Here is a 5,781-nt window from a genome sequence, read left to right on the forward strand (position 1 = left end):
CAATACTGCCCTCACATTAACAAAGTGCCTATCCCAGTGCTGACACCACCTCCCAAGCACTGGCACTGCTGACAGAGCTATCTCATTACCAACAAATTATCTCAGTGCTTACACATTAACCTGACTTATAACACTATATCATCATGAAACCAGTTATCTCATTACTGACACAATTTTCTCATTACTGACACCATTCTCTTTTTCTCGCCAATATTCAGATCTCATTACTGACTTCATTATTTTGTCATTAAGTCTTATTATCTGAAGGTATATTAGAATTCTGGCTGTAATTATTATAATGAGAAGATATGTCTCTGTTTCATTCATCTTTGGTATGCAGCATGTTGCTGGGACATAGCTTGTGCCTTGTGCATTAAAGCTTCAACAAAACTGATGAAAATGATATTCACCTGACAGGACTTGTGTATGTCTGTGCAGAATCAAATGTTTGGGCAGAATTCAGTGTGTCTCATGTCTGTGTGCATTCTGACCCACTTTTGGTGAGCCCTCTCCACCTCATCCCTCCCCCAAAATAGAATAATCTAAAACAGACCTATTGTGTAAGTGTTCTGCCCATACCACACAATATGATTGAAGATAGTACCAACAGAGATTAAACTATTCTTTCAAAAATATTTTAACCCGATAATGTTTGAGTCAGATGTTATAGTAATGGTACTACAAAGCTCATAGCTGAATCTTTCATTCCTATCTAATATTTCCACAAATCAAGCAGACTCCACTCAAGTGAATGATGGGCCCAACCGTATACTCTCAAACTAATCCCAAACATGACCACAGTGTTATGTAATAGCACATGGCTAGTGGTGATACAGTGATGTTTACATGGTCTTTTATATATCTGAAATGTAACTCTGAAATGTAACTACATAGTAAGCACAAGGGCCATTCATAAAGGTGGGACATAAGGTGTGTTTATGACCACAGGGATGATTTGTGTTGTAAATGTGTATCAATCATTCCCAGAATAACTGTTATGGCCAGGTGTGTTTCATGGCTTGATGTTTATTTGCAGTATTTAACTCTCCAGAATAACCAAGGCACCTGCAGTCTGAATCACATCATAGGTAATCCATTGTGTGCCGTTACCTTGACAACATTTCTTGCAGACAATGGGACATTTGATTCTGTTGAAATTGACTGTTTAACAAAGACAGCCAAATAATTCACCCATCATTTAAGCATTTATAGAGAGGAAAGAAACCGAGAGCTTCTGTGTATTTAACACTCACACCACATGCCTTGATCGGGAGCTGCTGAATCTGGCACAAGGTCTTCAGTGAGAGGGTGCATTTTGAATGTGAATAGTTTGAAGGATAAACAGTTTTGGCCATTTTACAAATACTTCACGTAGTCACCAAAAGCAGGTGTTATTGCAACGTCTCTCACTAGAGGGCAGAGGCAGGGTACATAAGGGACATATTAGTATCGTTTTCACATATTAGCATGGCTTTTTATTTTCAATCCACCCATGATTTCTATAAAACAATCAATATGTGTGTGACCTTATGCCTCAAGAAACCGGACTACCAGGCTACTCCTCTTTTATTATTCAATTACCAGTTTTGAAGATCATTCAATAATAAAATCATGCTCACGCAGTCATGCCCTTTTTGCTGTAGGAGTATGAAAAGGAGCAGCTCAGAATATGGTTGGAAGCCTGTTGTGAATGTAGGTGACCACAGACATCAAGCCCCACCTTTCTGCTGAGACTGACAAGAGAAAAAACTGGAAGAAAATAGTAGTATTTCTGAAAATACAGTTAAAAACAGATTAAAAACAGATGCTCTACATATGGTTAGTCTATTTTGTACACTACAGTGTTCCTAGCATTTCTTAAAGATTTTAAAGTCTTTCTAGTCCCATTCTGGTAGAGCAGTATGATGTCATACAATAGAACTTCTGCAAATGTGTAGTAAAAGGCACAGTTAATAAAAAAAACTAGTTCACAGAATGTCTAAGCCAGCCAGACCATATATCCTTTTGAAAAAGATATTAAATGGAAAGCAACCTTGTTGATCTCCATAGCTGCAGTACGCTATGACTGATCAGAATGACAGATGGTAAAATGCACTCTTTAATCGTGACACCTGTCATGCTCAGTACATAGGCTAGGAAAACACAGGCATGTATGTTTCATGGTGTATTGAAGACCATCAGTGCAGTGTGTTTATTAATGTAAATCACAGGGGACATATAGATGGTTAGAGAGTGATATAGATCACAGGGAGGCGTCAGTGATCTCAGAGAGAAAAAAAAAGCTGAAAACAGTAATCCAGCCGTATGGACATTTTCAGGGCTGTGTTGTGGATCACAGAAAGATACAGACATTCACAGAGCATTGTAGATGTACACAATAAGGATGACAATGAGGTTGAGGATAGTTCCGATGAGGCCCAGTAGGTTCAGTACAGACTCCTCTGCTTCCTTCCTCTCCTGAGCCCTTCTGTCCTCCCTACTGATGAGACCACCCTGTGTTTCCCCCATTTCTACCAGCACACTCCTCCGCTGTCTTGCCTGCAGACAGGACGCAAAGGTCATACATTGACTGTTCTGAAACAAGGTACTTGTGACACATTTAAACTGTCACTCTCGCTCTCAAGAGCTGAGGCTGCAATGAAATGAGCCGAATGTTATTATAATTTGTTGCATTCATATAGCACTTTTCTCACTGACGCAAAGCTCAATACTGTGATGAGAGAGAAACTCGCCTCAACCACCACCAATGTGTACCACCCACCTTGGTGATGCACTGCAGTCATTTTGCACCAGAACGCTCACCACACATCAGCAGGAAGTGGAGGTGGAGACAGAGAGAACATTCTTTTCCCAATTAAATCAAGGAATGATTGGGTGACAGGTTGAGAATATAGCCAGGACACCAGGGAAGCCCCCTACTCTTTGTGAAAAGTGTCATTGGACATTTAATGACCACGGCGAGTCAGGACCTTGGTTTAGCTGTCTAAATCATCTACAGCAGTGTCCCCATCACTACACTAGGACTTTGGGGTTTATTTGATAAGAGGGAAGATCACACCAATTCCTGCAGCAACTTAAGTTTTCCCAGGAGGTCTCCCATCCAAGTAATAACCAAGCCCACATCTGCTTAGCTACAACCATTCAGCAGGAGCAAGATACGTGGTGGTATGTTTGCTGGCCACACCATTGCTAAAGGACATTTGCCACTTCAATAACTCCACAACTCATATTCTCACAAATATAACTCAAAGAATCCTATTATGAACCTAATATGAATTCTGTTGTCTACTCAATCTACTTCCACTGTCATGATCATCTACTATCCTTAACTTTCTCCTAAAATCCTTTTTTTCCTAAAGCTCACAAACTAACATACACACACACACTCAAACTGGAATTCTAGAAAAAGGGGAGCTGGTGTTGCCTAGCAACTATTTATAGGGAGTTACAGAACACCCAAGGAGGGGGAGGGTCTATGTGAGAAGTCTAGACAGTTGGGTAGTCCTGCAGGGGGTGGGGGGTTTACATGTGGTGCCGGTGGGGTATAACCTTGGTACAGTGGGTAGTGAGGCTGGGGAGAACGGCATGACATCAGATCACACTGGCAGGAAGAATCTGCTCAACAGTCTCCCACCACAGCCTTTCTTCTGAGCCTTTGTATACTGATGCAAACTGAAAAGCTGACAATAGCCTGTTGTAGCCAATGGACATCGCAATATTATCATTAACAATCCATCAACGCTCGCCTTTGATATTGAACACTGTTGCTCATAAAATGTATAAAAACTATAATAAAAAGCATCACCGAAGTGGAGTCATTTGCACTTAACACAAAAGATAATTGTTTTACAGGAGATGAGAACGTTCTGTCACAACAATTGAGCTTGCAACAGAGTCAAACAGAGTCAAAGTTAAATACAATTTAAGTCTTGCCGATGAGCACAACTATGATCGTGACAATGGCAAATTGTTCATCGCTTGAGTATAAACTAAAAGTCATTGTGACCGACTATAAAGTGTGATAATCGCTGAACTGTAAACTTCCCTCTAGGTTCTGTCCTTCAGAGTCTATATCAGTGTACAGTGTATAATAGAGATCTATAGTTCCATTTCAAAAAAATGTTTTTAACAAAAAAAGAGTCTTGCTACACAAATATATAAAACAATGTTCTCTATTTACACACTTGTTAAAATTAGTCGACATCCATGTTAATATCAAAATGATGCCAATTTCCAAACACATAGATCCATGTATGTCACAGAAAGGTCCCTGCTGTTACTGTACCTGCGTGACTACCCTATGAAGTAATTTTCTTCAACCATACTGGTGACATGTCAGCAGAGGCCTAACACTGAATTTTTACACATGGAAAGCCCATATTCATCAATCATTAAACCGCTTTAGTTGGCAGACCTCAGAGAGGCCACTGAAGGCCACTGCCTCTACTATCCCATGCTTCTGTTCTGCATTCAGAGTGACCTCTGACCTCTTCCCAGAAACATGTCAACAGCTCTGCTGATAGGAACTGGACAACGAGTTAGATCAGGACAGAGAGGTACATTTTGGTATTATGGAGAGAAAAATCCCTGAGCAAAGAGCACAATAATAATAACCTTCAATTCAGAAGATTTATGACTTTTCAAAGATGTCTAATGAGTGCTGATAACAGGGAGCAGACAAGTACATGGACAGACAGTCCAGTGGACTGCCTGCAGATCTTTTTCTTTTGTAGTCGAGCGTACTCAAAGCATATTCAAACCATACCAAACCCCCTTTATAGACAACATTTCCTACAATTTTTGTGCAAAAATTAAAACAACTATGGTGTCATTCGTGGAAGAAGATTATTTAATAATTTGTGTGACACAGGCTATGCTTGTAGTGAAACAAGAGGTCTGACTGAAAAAAAGACTCCGAGGCAAACTTGTGCTCAGGGTCCGCTATGATGCCTTTTGTGTCTGTGCAGACCATTATTTCATTTATTTAACCCTATTTAACTAGGAAGTGCCTTGAGATTGGAAATCTCTTTTTCAAGAGAGACCTGACCAAGATAGCAGATCATTACAAAAGTTACAAAAGATAACATGTTAAAACAGACAGTAATTGCAAACAATAGACACACAATATAATAATTAATTCATCTTATAAAAGGCAATTGCATTCTTCAGCTATAGCTTCTTTCAACATGGCTTTGAACTCACCCAGAGAGACAAGTTAGTAAGCTGTAGGGTGTTCTGAAGGTTATTCCATGTCCAGGGTGCAAACAGGAGAAAGCTGTTCTATCAGGTTCTGAGATAATCCTGGGTACCTGGAAGAGCAGCCATCTAGCGGTAAGTGACAGGAGACAGCACAGATATGGGTGGAGTTTACACAGTATAGCTTTGTAAATACAAATCTCATTAAAACACGTTTTCTACATACACAAAGGCCAAGTTACTCGCACATACAAAGCACTGTCTTTAAGTCATTCATTCAAACTGGCTAAATCTAAGCCTGCCATTAAAAGTATTGATAACAAAAAATGATGCCAAGTTACTGTACTACCAACAATATAGGCAATCTTGGTTCACAGAAATTAAAGAAGCTGTATTCCAAAGCAATGCTAACCAAATGTCTCCTAAATTGTTTAAAGTCACTTTCTGTCACTTCACTGTCATGAAAAGTAATGAAGCCACATTTTTACAACACATAAATAAGCATTATAAGAACCCATGAAGAACCCACTGTAACATAGCTAACTAACCATGTGAACAACAATATAGCCTGCGGTCAGCACAGAA

General features: G+C 39.7%; 1 long non-coding RNA gene across 1 annotated transcript; it reads right to left on the bottom strand.

Moving 5' to 3' along the window:
* Window positions 1-1,006: 1,006 nt before the first annotated feature.
* LOC118229482 lies at window positions 1,007-5,421 on the bottom strand. Its single transcript, XR_004765676.1, has 2 exons — window positions 5,203-5,421; window positions 1,007-2,538 (listed from the first exon to the last, which is right to left on the bottom strand). It is a non-coding gene; the product is annotated as an uncharacterized LOC118229482 (long non-coding RNA).
* Window positions 5,422-5,781: the final 360 nt, after the last annotated feature.

This window comes from Anguilla anguilla, chromosome 6 (genome assembly GCF_013347855.1).
Source record: "Anguilla anguilla isolate fAngAng1 chromosome 6, fAngAng1.pri, whole genome shotgun sequence".
NCBI lineage: Eukaryota > Metazoa > Chordata > Actinopteri > Anguilliformes > Anguillidae > Anguilla > Anguilla anguilla.